Genomic DNA, 21,012 nt, shown 5'->3' with positions numbered 1-21,012 from the left:
AAACAGGTAAATCAATAGGGTTTTTCGTACGGATAAGTGCCCAGTGAACGGTTCGTTTAGCTTTATATATTGTTCCGGGTGGGCATTGTTTAGGTTTTTCGGAAGTGTTAGACCTGTAAGAGAAAAATTTAAATGGTTGGGAAAGGCCATGGGATGTAGAAATATTTTTTTCACATTTTATTTCCTTGTAAAAACAGGTAAATCAATAGGGTTTTTCGTACGGATAAGTGCCCAGTGAACGGTTCGTTTAGCTTTATATATTGTTCCGGGTGGGCGTTGTTTTGGTTTTTCGGAAGTGTTAGACCTGTAAGAGAAAAATTTAAATGGTTGGGAAAGGCCATGGGATGTAGAAATGTTTTTTTCACATTTTACTTCCTTGTAAAAACAGGTAAATCAATAGGGTTTTTCGTACGTATAAGTGCCCAGTGAACGGTTCGTTTAGCTTTATATATTGTTCCGGGTGGGCGTTGTATTGGTTTTTCGGAAGTGTTAGACCTGTAAGAGAAAAATTTAAATGGTTGGGAAAGGCCATGGTTTGTAGAAATATTTTTTTCACATTTTATTTCCTTGTAAATACAGGTAAATCGATAGGGATTTTCGTACGGATAAGTGCCCAGTGAACGGTTCGTTTAGCTTTATATATTGTTCCGGGTGGGCGTTGTATTGGTTTTTCGGAAGTGTTAGACCTGTAAGAGAAATATTTAAATGGTTGGGAAAGGCCATGGGATGTAGAAATATTTTTTTCACATTTTACTTCCTTGTAAAAACAGGAAAATGGATAGGGATTTTCGTACAGATAAGTACGCAGTGAACGGTTCGTTTAGCTTTATATATTGTTCCGGGTGGGCGTTGTATTGGTTTTTCGGTAGTGTTAGACCTGTAAGAGAAATATTTAAATGGTTGGGAAAGGCCATGGGATGTAGAAATATTTTTTTCACATTTACTTCCTTGTAAAAACAGGTAAATCAATAGGGTTTTTCGTACGGATAAGTACCAAGTGAACGGTTCGTTTAGCTTTATATATTTTTCCGGGTGGGAGTTGTATTGGTTTTTCGCAAGTGTTAGACCTGTAAGAGAAAAATTTAAATGGTTGGGAAAGGCCATGGGATGTAGAAATATTTTTTTCACATATTATTTCCTTGTAAAAACAGGTAAATCAATAGGGTTTTTCGTACGGAGAAGTGCCCAGTGAACGGCTCGTTTAGGTTTATATATTGTTCCGGGTGGGCGTTGTATTGGTTTTTCGGAAGTGTTAGACCTGTAAGAGAAAAATTTAAATGGTTGGGAAAGGCCATGGGATGTAGAAATATTTTTTTCACATTTTATTTCCTTGTAAAAACAGGTAAATCAATAGGGTTTTTCGTACGGATAAGTGCCCAGTGAACGGTTCATTTGCTTTATATATTGTTCCGGGTGGGCATTGTTTAGGTTTTTCGGAAGTGTTAGACCTGTAAGAGAAAAATTTAAATGGTTGGGAAAGGCCATGGGATGTAGAAATATTTTTTTCACATTTTACTTCCTTGTAAAAACAGGAAAATGGATAGGGATTTTCGTACAGATAAGTGCCCAGTGAACGGTTCGTTTAGCTTTATATATTGTTCCGGGTGGGCGTTGTATTGGTTTTTCGGAAGTGTTAGACCTGTAAGAGAAAAAATTAAATGGTTGGGAAAGGCCATGGGATGTAGAAATATTTTTTTCACATTTTATTTCCTTGTAAAAACAGGTAAATCAATAGGGTTTTTCGTACGGATAAGTGCCCAGTGAACGGTTCGTTTAGCTTTATATATTGTTCCGGGTGGGCATTGTTTAGGTTTTTCGGAAGTGTTAGACCTGTAAGAGAAAAAATTAAATGGTTGGGAAAGGCCATGGGATGTAGAAATATTTTTTTCACATTTTATTTCCTTGTAAAAACAGGTAAATCAATAGGGTTTTTCGTACGGATAAGTGCCCAGTGAACGGTTCGTTTAGCTTTATATATTGTTCCGGGTGGGCATTGTTTAGGTTTTTCGGAAGTGTTAGACCTGTAAGAGAAAAAATTAAATGGTTGGGAAAGGCCATGGGATGTAGAAATATTTTTTTCACATTTTATTTCCTTGTAAAAACAGGTAAATCAATAGGGTTTTTCGTACGGATAAGTGCCCAGTGAACGGTTCGTTTAGCTTTATATATTGTTCCGGGTTGGCGTTGTATTGTTTTTCAGAAGTGTTAAACCTGTAAGAGAAAAATTAAAATGGTTGGGAAAGGCCATGGGATGTAGAAATATTTTTTTCACATTTTATTTCCTTGTTAAAACAGGTAAATCAATAGGGTTTTTCGTACGGATAAGTGCCCAGTGAACGGTTCGTTTACCTTTATATATTGTTCCGGGTGGGCGTTGTTTTGGTTTTTCGGAAGTGTTAGACCTGTAAGAGAAAAATTTAAATGGTTGGGAAAGGCCATGGGATGTAGAAATATTTTTTTCCCATTTTACTTCCTTGTAAAAACAGGAAAATCGATAGGGATTTTCGTACGGATAAGTACCCAGTGAACGGTTCGTTTATCTTTATATATTCTTCCGGGTGGGCGTTGTATTGGTTTTTCGGAAGTGTTAGACCTATAAGAGAAAAATTTAAATGGTTGGGAAAGTCCATGGGATGTAGAAATATTTTTTTCACATTTTACTTCCTTGTAAGAACAGGAAAATCAATAGGGATTTTCGTACGGATATGTACCCAGTGAACGGTTCGTTTAGCTTTATATATTGTTCCGGGTGGGCGTTGTTTTGGTTTTTCGGAAGTGTTAGACCTGTAAGAGAAAAATTTAAATGGTTGGGAAAGGCCATGGGATGTAGAAATGTTTTTTTCACATTTTACTTCCTTGTAAAAACAGGTAAATCAATAGGGTTTTTCGTACGGATATGTACCCAGTGAACGGTTCGTTTAGCTTTATATATTGTTCCGGGTGGGCGTTTTATTGGTTTTTCGGAAGTGTTAGACCTGTAAGAGAAAAATTTAAATGGTTGGGAAAGGCCATGGGATGTAGAAATATTTTTTGCACATTTTATTTCCTTGTAAATACAGCTAAATCAATAGGGTTTTTCGTTCTGATAAGTGCCCAGTGAACGGTTCGTTTAGCTTTATATATTGTTCCGGGTGGGCATTGTTTAGGTTTTTCGGAAGTGTTAGACCTGTAAGAGAAAAATTTAAATGGTTGGGAAAGGCCATGGGATGTAGAAATATTTTTTTCACATTTTATTTCCTTGTAAAAACAGGTAAATCAATAGGGTTTTTCGTACGGATAAGTGCCCAGTGAACGGTTCGTTTAGCTTTATATATTGTTCCGGGTGGGCGTTGTTTTGGTTTTTCGGAAGTGTTAGACCTGTAAGAGAAAAATTTAAATGGTTGGGAAAGGCCATGGGATGTAGAAATGTTTTTTTCACATTTTACTTCCTTGTAAAAACAGGTAAATCAATAGGGTTTTTCGTACGTATAAGTGCCCAGTGAACGGTTCGTTTAGCTTTATATATTGTTCCGGGTGGGCGTTGTATTGGTTTTTCGGAAGTGTTAGACCTGTAAGAGAAAAATTTAAATGGTTGGGAAAGGCCATGGTTTGTAGAAATATTTTTTTCACATTTTATTTCCTTGTAAATACAGGTAAATCGATAGGGATTTTCGTACGGATAAGTGCCCAGTGAACGGTTCGTTTAGCTTTATATATTGTTCCGGGTGGGCGTTGTATTGGTTTTTCGGAAGTGTTAGACCTGTAAGAGAAATATTTAAATGGTTGGGAAAGGCCATGGGATGTAGAAATATTTTTTTCACATTTTACTTCCTTGTAAAAACAGGAAAATGGATAGGGATTTTCGTACAGATAAGTACGCAGTGAACGGTTCGTTTATCTTTATATATTCTTCCGGGTGGGCGTTGTATTGGTTTTTCGGAAGTGTTAGACCTATAAGAGAAAAATTTAAATGGTTGGGAAAGGCCATGGGATGTAGAAATATTTTTTTCACATTTTACTTCCTTGTAAGAACAGGAAAATCAATAGGGATTTTCGTACGGATATGTACCCAGTGAACGGTTCGTTTAGCTTTATATATTGTTCCGGGTGGGCGTTGTTTTGGTTTTTCGGAAGTGTTAGACCTGTAAGAGAAAAATTTAAATGGTTGGGAAAGGCCATGGGATGTAGAAATGTTTTTTTCACATTTTACTTCCTTGTAAAAACAGGTAAATCAATAGGGTTTTTCGTACGGATATGTACCCAGTGAACGGTTCGTTTAGCTTTATATATTGTTCCGGGTGGGCGTTGTATTGGTTTTTCGGAAGTGTTAGACCTGTAAGAGAAAAATTTAAATGGTTGGGAAAGGCCATGGGATGTAGAAATATTTTTTGCACATTTTATTTCCTTGTAAAAACAGCTAAATCAATAGGGTTTTTCGTTCGGATAAGTGCCCAGTGAACGGTTCGTTTAGCTTTATATATTGTTCCGGGTGGGCATTGTTTAGGTTTTTCGGAAGTGTTAGACCTGTAAGAGAAAAATTTAAATGGTTGGGAAAGGCCATGGGATGTAGAAATATTTTTTTCACATTTTATTTCCTTGTAAAAACAGGTAAATCAATAGGGTTTTTCGTACGGATAAGTGCCCAGTGAACGGTTCGTTTAGCTTTATATATTGTTCCGGGTGGGCGTTGTTTTGGTTTTTCGGAAGTGTTAGACCTGTAAGAGAAAAATTTAAATGGTTGGGAAAGGCCATGGGATGTAGAAATGTTTTTTTCACATTTTACTTCCTTGTAAAAACAGGTAAATCAATAGGGTTTTTCGTACGTATAAGTGCCCAGTGAACGGTTCGTTTAGCTTTATATATTGTTCCGGGTGGGCGTTGTATTGGTTTTTCGGAAGTGTTAGACCTGTAAGAGAAAAATTTAAATGGTTGGGAAAGGCCATGGGATGTAGAAATATTTTTTTCACATTTTATTTCCTTGTAAATACAGGTAAATCGATAGGGATTTTCGTACGGATAAGTGCCCAGTGAACGGTTCGTTTAGCTTTATATATTGTTCCGGGTGGGCGTTGTATTGGTTTTTTAGAAGTGTTAGACCTGTAAGAGAAATATTTAAATGGTTGGGAGAGGCCATGGGATGTAGAAATATTTTTTTCACATTTTACTTCCTTGTAAAAACAGGAAAATGGATAGGGATTTTCGTACAGATAAGTACGCAGTGAACGGTTCGTTTAGCTTTATATATTGTTCCGGGTGGGCGTTGTATTGGTTTTTCGGAAGTGTTAGACCTGTAAGAGAAATATTTAAATGGTTGGGAAAGGCCATGGGATGTAGAAATATTTTTTTCACATTTACTTCCTTGTAAAAACAGGAAAATCAATAGGGATTTTCGTACGGATATGTACCCAGTGAACGGTTCGTTTAGCTTTATATATTGTTCCGGGTGGGCGTTGTATTGGTTTTTCGGAAGTGTTAGACCTGTAAGAGAAAAATTTAAATGGTTGGGAAAGGCCATGGGATGTAGAAATATTTTTTTCACATTTTATTTCCTTGTAAAAACAGGTAAATCGATAGGGATTTTCGTACGGATAAGTGCCCAGTGAACGGTTCGTTTAGCTTTATATATTGTTCCGGGTGGGCGTTGTTTTGGTTTTTCGGAAGTGTTAGACCTGTAAGAGAAAAATTTAAATGGTTGGGAAAGGCCATGGGATGTAGAAATATTTTTTTCACATTTTACTTCCTTGTAAAAACAGGAAAATCAATAGGGTTTTTTGTACGGATAAGTGCCCAGTGAACGGTTCGTATAGCTTTATATATTGTTCCGGGTGGGCGTTGTTTTGGTTTTTCGGAAGTGTTAGACCTGTAAGAGAAAAATTTAAATGGTTGGGAAAGGCCATGGGATGTAGAAATATTTTTTTCACATTTTACTTCCTTGTAAAAACAGGAAAATCGATAGGGATTTTCGTACGGATAAGTACCCAGTGAACGGTTCGTTTATCTTTATATATTCTTCCGGGTGGGCGTTGTATTGGTTTTTCGGAAGTGTTAGACCTGTAAGAGAAAAATTTAAATGGTTGGGAAAGGCCATGGGATGTAGAAATATTTTTTTCACATTTTATTTCCTTGTAAAAACAGGTAAATCAATAGGGTTTTTCGTACGGATAAGTGCCCCGTGAACGGTTCGTATAGCTTTATATATTGTTCCGGATGGGCGTTGTTTAGGTTTTTCGGAAGTGTTAGACCTGTATGAGAAAAATTTAAATGGTTGGGAAAGGCCATGGTTTGTAGAAATATTTTTTTCACATTTTATTTCCTTGTAAATACAGGTAAATCGATAGGGATTTTCATACGGATAAGTGCCCAGTGAACGGTTCGTTTAGCTTTATATATTGTTCCGGGTGGGCGTTGTATTGGTTTTTCGGAAGTGTTAGACCTGTAAGAGAAAAATTTAAATGGTTGGGAAAGGCCATGGGATGTAGAAATATTTTTTTCACATTTTATTTCCTTGTTAAAACAGGTAAATCAATAGGGTTTTTCGTACGGATAAGTGCCCAGTGAACGGTTCGTTTAGCTTTATATATTGTTCCGGGTGGGCGTTGTTTTGGTTTTTCGGAAGTATTAGACCTGTAAGAGAAAAATTTAAATGGTTGGGAAAGGCCATGGGATGTAGAAATATTTTTTTCACATTTTACTTCCTTGTAAAAACAGGAAAATCGATAGGGATTTTCGTACGGATAAGTACCCAGTGAACGGTTCGTTTATCTTTATATATTCTTCCGGGTGGGCGTTGTATTGGTTTTTCGGAAGTGTTAGACCTGTAAGAGAAAAATTTAAATGGTTGGGAAAGGCCATGGGATGTAGAAATATTTTTTTCACATTTTACTTCCTTGTAAAAACAGGAAAATCAATAGGGATTTTCGTACGGATATGTACCCAGTGAACGGTTCGTTTAGCTTTATATATTGTTCCGGGTGGGCGTTGTGTTGGTTTTTCGGAAGTGTTAGACCTGTAAGAGAAAAATTTAAATGGTTGGGAAAGGCCATGGGATGTAGAAATATTTTTTTCACATTTTATTTCCTTGTAAAAACAGGTAAATCAATAGGGTTTTTCGTACGGATAAGTGCCCAGTGAACGGTTCGTTTAGCTTTATATATTGTTCCGGGTGGGCATTGTTTAGGTTTTTCGGAAGTGTTAGACCTGTAAGAGAAAAATTTAAATGGTTGGGAAAGGCCATGGGATGTTGAAATATTTTTTTCACATTTTATTTCCTTGTAAAAACAGGTAAATCAATAGGGTTTTTCGTACGGATAAGTGCCCAGTGAACGGTTCATTTAGCTTTATATATTGTTCCGGGTGGGCGTTGTTTTGGTTTTTCGGAAGTGTTAGACCTGTAAGAGAAAAATTTAAATGGTTGGAAAAGGCCATGGGATGTAGAAATATTTTTTTCACATTTTACTTCCTTGTAAAAACATGTAAATCAATAGGGTTTTTCGTACGGATAAGTGCCCAGTGAACGGTTCGTATAGCTTTATATATTGTTCCGGGTGGGCGTTGTATTGGTTTTTCGGAAGTGTTAGACCTGTAAGAGAAAAATTTCAATGGTTGGGAAAGGCCATGGGATGTAGAAATATTTTTTTCACATTTTACTTCCTTGTAAAAACAGGAAAATCGATAGGGATTTTCGTACAGATAAGTACCCAGTGAACGGTTCGTTTATCTTTATATATTCTTCAGGGTGGGCGTTGTATTGGTTTTTCGGAAGTGTTAGACCTGTAAGAGAAATATTTAAATGGTTGGGAAAGGCCATGGGATGTAGAAATATTTTTTTCACATTTACTTCCTTGTAAAAACAGGTAAATCAATAGGGTTTTTCGTACGGATAAGTACCCAGTGAACGGTTCGTTTAGCTTTATATATTTTTCTGGGTGGGAGTTGTATTGGTTTTTCGCAAGTGTTAGACCTGTAAGAGAAAAATTTAAATGGTTGGGAAAGGCCATGGGATGTAGAAATATTTTTTTCACATTTTATTTCCTTGTAAAAACATTTAAATCGATAGGGTTTTTCGTACGGATAAGTGCCCAGTGAACGGTTCGTTTAGCTTTATATATTGTTCCGGGTGGGCATTGTATTGGTTTTTCGGAAGTGTTAGACCTATAAGAGAAAAATTTAAATGGTTGGGAAAGGCCATGGTTTGTAGAAATATTTTTTTCACATTTTATTTCCTTGTAAATACAGGTAAATCGATAGGGATTTTCGTACGGATAAGTGCCCAGTGAACTGTTCGTTTAGCTTTATATATTGTTCCGGGTGGGCGTTGTATTGGTTTTTCGGAAGTGTTAAACCTGTAAGAGAAAAATTTCAATGGTTGGGAAAGGCCATGGGATGTAGAAATATTTTTTTCACATTTTACTTCCTTGTAAAAACAGGAAAATCGATAGGGATTTTCGTACAGATAAGTACCCAGTGAACGGTTCGTTTATCTTTATATATTCTTCAGGGTGGGCGTTGTATTGGTTTTTCGGAAGTGTTAGACCTGTAAGAGAAATATTTAAATGGTTGGGAAAGGCCATGGGATGTAGAAATATTTTTTTCACATTTACTTCCTTGTAAAAACAGGTAAATCAATAGGGTTTTTCGTACGGATAAGTACCCAGTGAACGGTTCGTTTAGCTTTATATATTTTTCTGGGTGGGAGTTGTATTGGTTTTTCGCAAGTGTTAGACCTGTAAGAGAAAAATTTAAATGGTTGGGAAAGGCCATGGGATGTAGAAATATTTTTTTCACATTTTATTTCCTTGTAAAAACAGGTAAATCGATAGGGTTTTTCGTACGGATAAGTGCCCAGTGAACGGTTCGTTTAGCTTTATATATTGTTCCGGGTGGGCGTTGTATTGGTTTTTCAGAAGTGTTAGACCTGTAAGAAAAAAATTTAAATGGTTGGGAAAGGCCATGGTTTGTAGAAATATTTTTTTCACATTTTATTTCCTTGTAAATACAGGTAAATCAATAGGGTTTTTCGTACGGATAAGTGCCCAGTGAACGGTTCGTTTAGCTTTATATATTGTTCCGGGTGGGCGTTGTATTGTTTTTTCGGAAGTGTTAGACATGTAAGAGAAAAATTTAAATGGTTGGGAAAGGCCATGGGATGTAGAAATATTTTTTTCACATTTTATTTCCTTGTAAAAACAGGTAAATCAATAGGGTTTTTCGTACGGATAAGTGCCCAGTGAACGGTTCGTTTAGCTTTTTATATAGTTCCGGGTGGGCGTTGTATTGGTTTTTCGGAAGTGTTAGACCTGTAAGAGAAAAATTTAAATGGTTGGGAAAGGCCATGGTTTGTAGAAATATTTTTTTCACATTTTATTTCCTTGTAAATACAGGTAAATCGATAGGGATTTTCGTACGTATAAGTGCCCAGTGAACGGTTTGTTTAGCTTTATATATTGTTCCGGGTGGGCGTTGTATTGGTTTTTCGGAAGTGTTAGACCTGTAAGAGAAAAATTTAAATGGTTGGGAAAGGCCATGGGATGTAGAAATATTTTTTTCACATTTTATTTCCTTGTAAAAACAGGTAAATCAATAGGGTTTTTCGTACGGATAAGTGCCCAGTGAACGGTTCGTTTAGCTTTATATATTGTTCCGGGTGGGCGTTGTATTGGTTTTTCGGAAGTGTTAGACCTGTAAGAGAAAAATTTAAATGGTTGGGAAAGGCCATGGTTTGTAGAAATATTTTTTTCACATTTTATTTCCTTGTAAATACAGGTAAATCGATAGGGATTTTCGTACGGATAAGTGCCCAGTGAACGGTTCGTTTAGCTTTATATATTGTTCCGGGTGGGCGTGGTTTTGGTTTTTCGGAAGTGTTAGACCTGTAAGAGAAAAATTTAAATGGTTGGGAAAGGCCATGGGATGTAGAAATATTTTTTTTCACATTTTACTTCCTTGTAAAAACAGGAAAATCGATAGGGATTTTTGTACGGATAAGTACCTAGTGAACGGTTCGTTTATCTTTATATATTCTTCCGGGTGGGCGTTGTATTGGATTTTCGGAAGTGTTAGACCTGTAAGAGAAAAATTTAAATGGTTGGGAAAGGCCATGGGATGTAGAAATATTTTTTTCACATTTACTTCCTTGTAAAAACAGGTAAATCAATAGGGTTTTTCGTACGGATAAGTACCCAGTGAACGGTTCGTTTATCTTTATATATTTTTCCGGGTGGGAGTTGTATTGGTTTTTCGCAAGTGTTAGACCTGTAAGAGAAAAATTTAAATGGTTGGGAAACGCCATGGGATGTAGAAATATTTTTTTCACATTTTATTCCCTTGTAAAAACAGGTAAATCAATAGGGTTTTTCGTACGGAGAAGTGCCCAGTGAACGGTTCGTTTAGCTTTATATATTGTTCCGGGTGGGCGTTGTATTATTTTTTCGGAAGTGTTAGACCTGTAAGAGAAAAATTTAAATGGTTGGGAAAGGCCATGGGATGTAGAAATATTTTTTTCACATTTTATTTCCTTGTAAAAACAGGTAAATCAATAGGGTTTTTCGTACGGATAAGTGCCCAGTGAACGGTTCGTTTAGCTTTATATATTGTTCCGGGTGGGCGTTGTATTGGTTTTTCGGAAGTGTTAGACGTGTAAGAGAAAAATTTAAATGGTTGGGAAAGGCCATGGTTTGTAGAAATATTTTTTTCACATTTTATTTCCTTGTAAATACAGGTAAATCGATAGGGATTTTCGTACGTATAAGTGCCCAGTGAACGGTTTGTTTAGCTTTATATATTGTTCCGGGTGGGCGTTGTATTGGTTTTTCGGAAGTGTTAGACCTGTAAGAGAAAAATTTAAATGGTTGGGAAAGGCCATGGTTTGTAGAAATATTTTTTTCACATTTTATTTCCTTGTAAATACAGGTAAATCGATAGGGATTTTCGTACGGATAAGTGCCCAGTGAACGGTTCGTTTAGCTTTATATATTGTTCCGGGTGGGCGTTGTTTTGGTTTTTCGGAAGTGTTAGACCTGTAAGAGAAAAATTTAAATGGTTGGGAAAGGCCATGGGATGTAGAAATATTTTTTTTACATTTTACTTCCTTGTAAAAACAGGAAAATCGATAGGGATTGTTGTACGGATAAGTACCTAGTGAACGGTTCGTTTAGCTTTATATATTCTTCCGGGTGGGCGTTGTATTGGATTTTCGGAAGTGTTAGACCTGTAAGAGAAAAATTTAAATGGTTGGGAAAGGCCATGGGATGTAGAAATATTTTTTTCACATTTACTTCCTTGTAAAAACAGGTAAATCAATAGGGTGTTTCGTACGGATAAGTACCCAGTGAACGGTTCGTTTAGCTTTATATATTGTTCCGGGTGGGCGTTGTATTGGTTTTTCGGAAGTGTTAGACCTGTAAGAGAAAAATTTAAATGGTTGGGAAAGGCCATAGGATGTAGAAATATTTTTTTCACATTTTATTTCCTTTTAAAAACAGGTAAATCAATAGGGATTTTCGTACGGATAAGTACCAAGAGAACGGTTCGTTTAGCTTTATATATTGTTCCGGGTGGGCGTTGTATTGGTTTTTCGGAAGTGTTAGACCTGTAAGAGAAAAATTTAAATGGTTGGGAAAGGCCATGGGATGTAGAAATATTTTTTTCACATTTTACTTCCTTGTAAAAACAGGTAAATCAATAGGGTTTTTCGTACGGATAAGTGCCCAGTGAACGGTTCGTTTAGCTTTATATATTGTTCCGGGTGGGCGTTGTTTTGGTTTTTCGGATCTGTTAGACCTGTAAGAGAAAAATTTAAATGGTTGGGAAAGGCCATGGGATGTAGAAATATTTTTTTCACATTTTACTTCCTTGTAAAAACAGGAAAATCGATAGGGATTTTCGTACGGATATGTACCCAGTGAACGGTTCGTTTATCTTTATATATTCTTCCGGGTGGGCGTTGTATTGGTTTTTCAGAAGTGTTAGACCTGTAAGAGAAAAATTTAAATGGTTGGGAAAGGCCATGGGATGTAGAAATATTTTTTTCACATTTTATTTCCTTGTAAAAATAGGTAAATCAATAGGGTTTTTCGTACTGATGTGCCCAGTGAACGGTTCGTTTAGCTTTATATATTGTTCCGGGTGGGCATTGTTTAGGTTTTTCGGAAGTGTTAGACCTGTAAGAGAAAAATTTAAATGGTTGGGAAAGGACATGGGATGCAGAAATATTTTTTTCACGTTTTATTTCCTTGTAAAAACAGGTAAATCAATAGGGTTTTTCGTACGTATAAGTGCCCAGTGAACGGTTCGTTTAGCTTTATATATTGTTCCGGGTGGGCGTTGTATTGGTTTTTCGGAAGTGTTAGACCTGTAAGAGAAAAATTTAAATGGTTGGGAAAGGCCATGGGATGTAGAAATATTTTTTTCACATTTTATTTCCTTGTAAAAACAGGTAAATCAATAGGGTTTTTCGTACGGATAAGTGCCCAGTGAACGGTTCGTTTAGCTTTATATATTGTTCCGGGTGGGCGTTGTATTGGTTTTTCGGAAGTGTTAGACCTGTAAGAGAAAAATTTAAATGGTTGGGAAAGGCCATGGTTTGTAGAAATATTTTTTTCACATTTTATTTCCTTGTATATACAGGTAAATCGATAGGGATTTTCGTACGGATAAGTGCCCAGTGAACGGTTCGTTTAGCTTTATATATTGTTCCGGGTGGGCGTTGTATTGGTTTTTCGGAAGTGTTAGACCTGTAAGAGAAAAATTTAAATGGTTGGGAAAGGCCATGGGATGTAGAAATATTTTTTTCACATTTTATTTCCTTGTAAAAACAGGTAAATCAATAGGGTTTTTCGTACGGATAAGTGCCCAGTGAACGGTTCGTTTAGCTTTATATATTGTTCCGGGTGGGCGTTGTTTTGGTATTTCGGAAGTGTTAGACCTGTAAGAGAAAAATTTAAATGGTTGGGAAAGGCCATGGGATGTAGAAATATTTTTTTCACATTTTACTTCCTTGTAAAAACAGGAAAATCGATAGGGATTTTTGTACGGATAAGTACCTAGTGAACGGTTCGTTTATCTTTATATATTCTTCCGGGTGGGCGTTGTATTGGATTTTCGGAAGTGTTAGACCTGTAAGAGAAAAATTTAAATCGTTGGGAAAGGCCATGGGATGTAGAAATATTTTTTTCACATTTACTTCCTTGTAAAAAGAGGTAAATCAATCGGGTTTTTCGTACGGATAAGTACCCAGTGAACGGTTCATTTAGCTTTATATATTGTTCCGGGTGGGCGTTGTATTGGTTTTTCGGAAGTGTTAGACCTGTAAGAGAAAAATTTAAATGGTTGGGAAAGGCCATGGGATGTAGAAATATTTTTTTCACATTTTACTTCCTTGTAAAAACAGGTAAATCAATAGGGTTTTTCGTACGGATAAGTGCCCAGTGAACGGTTCGTATAGCTTTATATATTGTTCCGGGTGGGCGTTGTATTGGTTTTTCGGAAGTGTTAGACCTGTAAGAGAAAAATTTAAATGGTTGGGAAAGGCCATGGTTTGTAGAAATATTTTTTTCACATTTTATTTCCTTGTAAATACAGGTAAATCGATAGGGATTTTCGTACGGATAAGTGCCCAGTGAACTGTTCGTTTAGCTTTATATATTGTTCCGGGTGGGCGTTGTATTGGTTTTTCGGAAGTGTTAGACCTGTAAGAGAAAAATTTCAATGGTTGGGAAAGGCCATGGGATGTAGAAATATTTTTTTCACATTTTACTTCCTTGTAAAAACAGGAAAATCGATAGGGATTTTCGTACAGATAAGTACCCAGTGAACGGTTCGTTTATCTTTATATATTCTTCAGGGTGGGCGTTGTATTGGTTTTTCGGAAGTGTTAGACCTGTAAGAGAAATATTTAAATGGTTGGGAAAAGCCATGGGATGTAGAAATATTTTTTTCACATTTACTTCCTTGTAAAAACAGGTAAATCGATAGGGTTTATCGTACGGATAAGTACCCAGTGAACGGTTCGTTTAGCTTTATATATTTTTCTGGGTGGGAGGTGTATTGGTTTTTCGCAAGTGTTAGACCTGTAAGAGAAAAATTTAAATGGTTGGGAAAGGCCATGGGATGTAGAAATATTTTTTTCACATTTTATTTCCTTGTAAAAACATTTAAATCGATAGGGTTTTTCGTACGGATAAGTGCCCAGTGAACGGTTCGTTTAGCTTTATATATTGTTCCGGGTGGGCATTGTATTGGTTTTTCGGAAGTGTTAGACCTGTAAGAGAAAAATTTAAATGGTTGGGAAAGGCCATGGTTTGTAGAAATATTTTTTTCACATTTTATTTCCTTGTAAATACAGGTAAATCGATAGGGATTTTCGTACGGATAAGTGCCCAGTGAACTGTTCGTTTAGCTTTATATATTGTTCCGGGTGGGCGTTGTATTGGTTTTTCGGAAGTGTTAAACCTGTAAGAGAAAAATTTCAATGGTTGGGAAAGGCCATGGGATGTAGAAATATTTTTTTCACATTTTACTTCCTTGTAAAAACAGGAAAATCGATAGGGATTTTCGTACAGATAAGTACCCAGTGAACGGTTCATTTATCTTTTTATATTCTTCCGGGTGGGCGTTGTATTGGTTTTTCGCAAGTGTTAGACCTATAAGAGAAATATTTAAATGGTAGGGAAAGGCCATGGGATGTAGAAATATTTTTTTCACATTTACTTCCTTGTAAAAACAGGTAAATCAATAGGGTTTTTCGTACGGATAAGTACCCAGTGAACGGTTCGTTTAGCTTTATATATTTTTCCGGGTGGGAGTTGTATTGGTTTTTCGCAAGTGTTAGACCTGTAAGAGAAAAATTTAAATGGTTGGGAAAGGCCATGGGATGTAGAAATATTTTTTTCACATTTTATTTCCTTGTAAAAACAGGTAAATCAATAGGGTTTTTCGTACGGATAAGTGCCCAGTGAACGGTTCGTTTAGCTTTATATATTGTTCCGGGTGGGCGTTGTATTGTTTTTTCGGAAGTGTTAGACATGTAAGAGAAAAATTTAAATGGTTGGGAAAGGCCATGGGATGTAGAAATATTTTTTTCACATTTTATTTCCTTGTAAAAACAGGTAAATCAATAGGGTTTTTCGTACGGATAAGTGCCCAGTGAACGGTTCGTTTAGCTTTATATATTGTTCCGGGTGGGCGTTGTATTGGTTTTTCGGAAGTGTTAGACCTGTAAGAGAAAAATTTAAATGGTTGGGAAAGGCCATGGTTTGTAGAAATATTTTTTTCACATTTTATTTCCTTGTAAATACAGGTAAATAGATAGGGATTTTCGTACGTATAAGTGCCCAGTGAACGGTTTGTTTAGCTTTATATATTGTTCCGGGTGGGCGTTGTATTGGTTTTTCGGAAGTGTTAGACCTGTAAGAGAAAAATTTAAATGGTTGGGAAAGGCCATGGGATGTAGAAATATTTTTTTCACATTTTATTTCCTTGTAAATACAGGTAAATCGATAGGGATTTTCGTACGGATAAGTGCCCAGTGAACGGTTCGTTTAGCTTTATATATTGTTCCGGGTGGGCGTTGCTTTGGTTTTTCAGAAGTGTTAGACCTGTAAGAGAAAAATTTAAATGGTTGGGAAAGGCCATGGGATGTAGAAATATTTTTTTTCACATTTTACTTCCTTGTAAAAACAGGAAAATCGATAGGGATTTTTGTACGGATAAGTACCTAGTGAACGGTTCGTTTATCTTTATATATTCTTCCGGGTGGGCGTTGTATTGGATTTTCGGAAGTGTTAGACCTGTAAGAGAAAAATTTAAATGGTTGGGAAAGGCCATGGGATGTAGAAATATTTTTTTCACATTTACTTCCTTGTAAAAACAGGTAAATCAATAGGGTTTTTCGTACGGATAAGTACCCAGTGAACGGTTCGTTTAGCTTTATATATTTTTCCGGGTGGGAGTTGTATTGGTTTTTCGCAAGTGTTAGACCTGTAAGAGAAAAATTTAAATGGTTGGGAAAGGCCATGGGATGTAGAAATATTTTTTTCACATTTTATTTCCTTGTAAAAACAGGTAAATCAATAGGGTTTTTCGTACGGAGAAGTGCCCAGTGAACGGTTCGTTTAGCTTTATATATTGTTCCGGGTGGGCGTTGTATTGTTTTTTCGGAAGTGTTAGACCTGTAAGAGAAAAATTTAAATGGTTGGGAAAGGCCATGGGATGTAGAAATATTTTTTTCACATTTTATTTCCTTGTAAAAACAGGTAAATCAATAGGGTTTTTCGTACGGATAAGTGCCCAGTGAACGGTTCGTTTAGCTTTATATATTGTTCCGGGTGGGCGTTGTATTGGTTTTTCGGAAGTGTTAGACGTGTAAGAGAAAAATTTAAATGGTTGGGAAAGGCCATGGTTTGTAGAAATATTTTTTTCACTTTTTATTTCCTTGTAAATACAGGTAAATCGATAGGGATTTTCGTACGTATAAGTGCCCAGTGAACGGTTTGTTTAGCTTTATATATTGTTCCGGGCGTTGTATTGGTTTTTCGGAAGTGTTAGACCTGTAAGAGAAAAATTTAAATGGTTGGGAAAGGCCATGGGATGTAGAAATATTTTTTTCACATTTTATTTCCTTGTAAAAACAGGTAAATCAATAGGGTTTTTCGTACGGATATGTGCCCAGTGAACGGTTCGTTTAGCTTTATATATTGTTCCGGGTGGGCGTTGTATTGGTTTTTCGGAAGTGTTAGACCTGTAAGAGAAAAATTTAAATGGTTGGGAAAGGCCATGGTTTGTAGAAATATTTTTTTCACATTTTATTTCCTTGTAAATACAGGTAAATCGATAGGGATTTTCGTACGGATAAGTGCCCAGTGAACGGTTCGTTTAGCTTTATATATTGTTCCGGGTGGGCGTTGTTTTGGTTTTTCAGAAGTGTTAGACCTGTAAGAGAAAAATTTAAATGGTTGGGAAAGGCCATGGGATGTAGAAATATTTTTTTTCACATTTTACTTCCTTGTAAAAACAGGAAAATCGATAGGGATTTTTGTACGGATAAGTACCTAGTGAACGGTTCGTTTAGCTTTATATATTCTTCCGGGTGGGCGTTGTATTGGATTTTCGGAAGTGTTAGACCTGTAAGAGAAAAATTTAAATGGTTGGGAAAGGCCATGGGATGTAGAAATATTTTTTTCACATTTACTTCCTTGTAAAAACAGGTAAATCAATAGGGTTTTTCGTACGGATAAGTACCCAGTGAACGGTTCGTTTAGCTTTATATATTTTTCCGGGTGGGAGTTGTATTGGTTTTTCGCAAGTGTTAGACCTGTAAGAGAAAAATTTAAATGGTTGGGAAAGGCCATGGGATGTAGAAATATTTTTTTCACATTTTATTTCCTTGTAAAAACAGGTAAATCAATAGGGTTTTTCGTACGGAGAAGTGCCCAGTGAACGGTTCGTTTAGCTTTATATATTGTTCCGGGTGGGCGTTGTATTGTTTTTTCGGAAGTGTTAGACCTGTAAGAGAAAAATTTAAATGGTTGGGAAAGGCCATGGGATGTAGAAATATTTTTTTCACATTTTATTTCCTTGTAAAAACAGGTAAATCAATAGGGTTTTTCGTACGGATAAGTGCCCAGTGAACGGTTCGTTTAGCTTTATATATTGTTCCGGGTGGGCGTTGTATTGGTTTTTCGGAAGTGTTAGACCTGTAAGAGAAAAATTTAAATGGTTGGGAAAGGCCATGGTTTGTAGAAATATTTTTTTCACATTTTATTTCCTTGTAAATACAGGTAAATCGATCGGGATTTTCGTACGGATAAGTGCCCAGTGAACGGTTCGTTTAGCTTTATATATTGTTCCGGGTGGGCGTTGTTTTGGTTTTTCGGAAGTGTTAGACCTGTAAGAGAAAAATTTAAATGGTTGGGAAAGGCCATGGGATGTAGAAATATTTTTTTTACATTTTACTTCCTTGTAAAAACAGGAAAATCGATAGGGATTGTTGTACGGATAAGTACCTAGTGAACGGTTCGTTTAGCTTTATATATTCTTCCGGGTGGGCGTTGTATTGGATTTTCGGAAGTGTTAGACCTGTAAGAGAAAAATTTAAATGGTTGGGAAAGGCCATGGGATGTAGAAATATTTTTTTCACATTTACTTCCTTGTAAAAACAGGTAAATCAATAGGGTTTTTCGTACGGATAAGTACCCAGTGAACGGTTCGTTTAGCTTTATATATTGTTCCGGGTGGGCGTTGTATTGGTTTTTCGGAAGTGTTAGACCTGTAAGAGAAAAATTTAAATGGTTGGGAAAGGCCATAGGATGTAGAAATATTTTTTTCACATTTTATTTCCTTTTAAAAACAGGTAAATCAATAGGGATTTTCGTACGGATAAGTACCAAGAGAACGGTTCGTTTAGCTTTATATATTGTTCCGGGAGGGCGTTGTATTGGTTTTTCGGAAGTGTTAGACCTGTAAGAGAAAAATTTAAATGGTTGGGAAAGGCCATGGGATGTAGAAATATTTTTTTCACATTTTACTTCCTTGTAAAAACAGGTAAATCAATAGGGTTTTTCGTACGGATAAGTGCCCAGTGAACGGTTCGTTTAGCTTTATATATTGTTCCGGGTGGGCGTTGTTTTGGTTTTTCGGATCTGTTAGACCTGTAAGAGAAAAATTTAAATGGTTGGGAAAGGCCATGGGATGTAGAAATATTTTTTTCACATTTTACTTCCTTGTAAAAACAGGAAAATCGATAGGGATTTTCGTACGGATATGTACCCAGTGAACGGTTCGTTTATCTTTATATATTCTTCCGGGTGGGCGTTGTATTGGTTTTTCAGAAGTGTTAGACCTGTAAGAGAAAAATTTAAATGGTTGGGAAAGGCCATGGGATGTAGAAATATTTTTTTCACATTTTATTTCCTTGTAAAAATAGGTAAATCAATAGGGTTTTTCGTACGGATAAGTGCCCAGTGAACGGTTCGTTTAGCTTTATATATTGTTCCGGGTGGGCATTGTTTAGGTTTTTCGGAAGTGTTAGACCTGTAAGAGAAAAATTTAAATGGTTGGGAAAGGCCATGGGATGCAGAAATATTTTTTTCACGTTTTATTTCCTTGTAAAAACAGGTAAATCAATAGGGTTTTTCGTACGTATAAGTGCCCAGTGAACGGTTCGTTTAGCTTTATATATTGTTCCGGGTGGGCGTTGTATTGGTTTTTCGGAAGTGTTAGACCTGTAAGAGAAAAATTTAAATGGTTGGGAAAGGCCATGGGATGTAGAAATATTTTTTTCACATTTTATTTCCTTGTAAAAACAGGTAAATCAATAGGGTTTTTCGTACGGAGAAGTGCCCAGTGAACGGTTCGTTTAGCTTTATATATTGTTCCGGGTGGGCGTTGTATTGTTTTTTCGGAAGTGTTAGACCTGTAAGAGAAAAATTTAAATGGTTGGGAAAGGCCATGGGATGTAGAAATATTTTTTTCACATTTTATTTCCTTGTAAAAACAGGTAAATCAATAGGGTTTTTCTTACGGATAAGTGCCCAGTGAACGGTTCGTTTAGCTTTATATATTGTTCCGGGTGGGCGTTGTATTGGTTTTTCGGAAGTGTTAGACCTGTAAGAGAAAAATTTAAATGGTTGGGAAAGGCCATGGTTTGTAGAAATATTTTTTTCACATTTTATTTCCTTGTAAATACAGGTAAATCGATCGGGATTTTCGTACGGATAAGTGCCCAGTGAACGGTTCGTTTAGCTTTATATATTGTTCCGGGTGGGCGTTGTTTTGGTTTTTCGGAAGTGTTAGACCTGTAAGAGAAAAATTTAAATGGTTGGGAAAGGCCATGGGATGTAGAAATATTTTTTTTACATTTTACTTCCTTGTAAAAACAGGAAAATCGATAGGGATTGTTGTACGGATAAGTACCTAGTGAACGGTTCGTTTAGCTTTATATATTCTTCCGGGTGGGCGTTGTATTGGATTTTCGGAAGTGTTAGACCTGTAAGAGAAAAATTTAAATGGTTGGGAAAGGCCATGGGATGTAGAAATATTTTTTTCACATTTACTTCCTTGTAAAAACAGGTAAATCAATAGGGTTTTTCGTACGGATAAGTACCCAGTGAACGGTTCGTTTAGCTTTATATATTGTTCCGGGTGGGCGTTGTATTGGTTTTTCGGAAGTGTTAGACCTGTAAGAGAAAAATTTAAATGGTTGGGAAAGGCCATAGGATGTAGAAATATTTTTTTCACATTTTATTTCCTTTTAAAAACAGGTAAATCAATAGGGATTTTCGTACGGATAAGTACCAAGAGAACGGTTCGTTTAGCTTTATATATTGTTCCGGGAGGGCGTTGTATTGGTTTTTCGGAAGTGTTAGACCTGTAAGAGAAAAATTTAAATGGTTGGGAAAGGCCATGGGATGTAGAAATATTTTTTTCACATTTTACTTCCTTGTAAAAACAGGTAAATCAATAGGGTTTTTCGTACGGATAAGTGCCCAGTGAACGGTTCGTTTAGCTTTATATATTGTTCCGGGTGGGCGTTGTTTTGGTTTTTCGGATCTGTTAGACCTGTAAGAGAAAAATTTAAATGGTTGGGAAAGGCCATGGGATGTAGAAATATTTTTTTCACATTTTACTTCCTTGTAAAAACAGGAAAATCAATAGGGATTTTCGTACGGATATGTACCCAGTGAACGGTTCGTTTATCTTTATATATTCTTCCGGGTGGGCGTTGTATTGGTTTTTCAGAAGTGTTAGACCTGTAAGAGAAAAATTTAAATGGTTGGGAAAGGCCATGGGATGTAGAAATATTTTTTTCACATTTTATTTCCTTGTAAAAATAGGTAAATCAATAGGGTTTTTCGTACGGATAAGTGCCCAGTGAACGGTTCGTTTAGCTTTATATATTGTTCCGGGTGGGCATTGTTTAGGTTTTTCGGAAGTGTTAGACCTGTAAGAGAAAAATTTAAATGGTTGGGAAAGGCCATGGGATGCAGAAATATTTTTTTCACGTTTTATTTCCTTGTAAAAACAGGTAAATCAATAGGG

Source organism: Paroedura picta, chromosome 2 (assembly GCF_049243985.1).
Source record: "Paroedura picta isolate Pp20150507F chromosome 2, Ppicta_v3.0, whole genome shotgun sequence".
NCBI classification, from domain to species: Eukaryota; Metazoa; Chordata; class Lepidosauria; order Squamata; family Gekkonidae; genus Paroedura; species Paroedura picta.
Note: the sequence above shows the minus strand (reverse complement) of the source record.